Source organism: Galeopterus variegatus, unplaced genomic scaffold, assembly GCF_000696425.1.
Source record: "Galeopterus variegatus unplaced genomic scaffold, G_variegatus-3.0.2 Scaffold663, whole genome shotgun sequence".
NCBI lineage: Eukaryota > Metazoa > Chordata > Mammalia > Dermoptera > Cynocephalidae > Galeopterus > Galeopterus variegatus.
The window spans coordinates 308,512-309,016 of NW_007726774.1; the positions used below are offsets into that span (position 1 = coordinate 308,512).

Genomic DNA, 505 nt, shown 5'->3' on the forward strand with positions numbered 1-505 from the left:
AAAAAAAAAAAAAAAAAAAAAAAAAAAAGACAAAAAGGAAAAAAAAAAAAACCATGAACTTAATCACCTCTTCAAGGCTCCACCTTTCAGTTACCGTGATAGGTTTTCCCACTCTTAACAGTGACAGTAGGGATTAAGTTTGGGGGGAACAATCAACCCAAGGCACTGTGTATATGATGTGTGTGTGTTTCACTTCTTGCTGTGTAACAGAGATGCAAAAAGATTACTCAAAGCAACATGAATGCAATGGGAAGCCTGCACCTCAGCAACTCCTCTGATAGAACGAGAAACTGGGGACAGCCCCAAGTTGATTTTTGCTTCAGTTTTTACTGTAAAGACAAGGAAATCAAAGGAAAAAGACAGATGGTTAATCAACCATAATAAGAGCATAAAGAAATTGACTATGTAACAATCATCATCCAAGCATGCATGGTTCAAAATAGTTTAAACAATATGCCATCAAAAAGAGTCACAAATCTAAGCTATGTGACATGCAAAAGAAACA

General features: G+C 35.8%; 1 protein-coding gene across 1 annotated transcript in view; it reads left to right on the plus strand.

The window, feature by feature from the left end:
• Positions 1-505, plus strand: part of ACE (angiotensin I converting enzyme) — a gene marked incomplete at its 5' end in the record, with an annotated part of 24,070 nt that overhangs the window by 19,171 nt on the left and 4,394 nt on the right. The window lies entirely within an intron of this gene.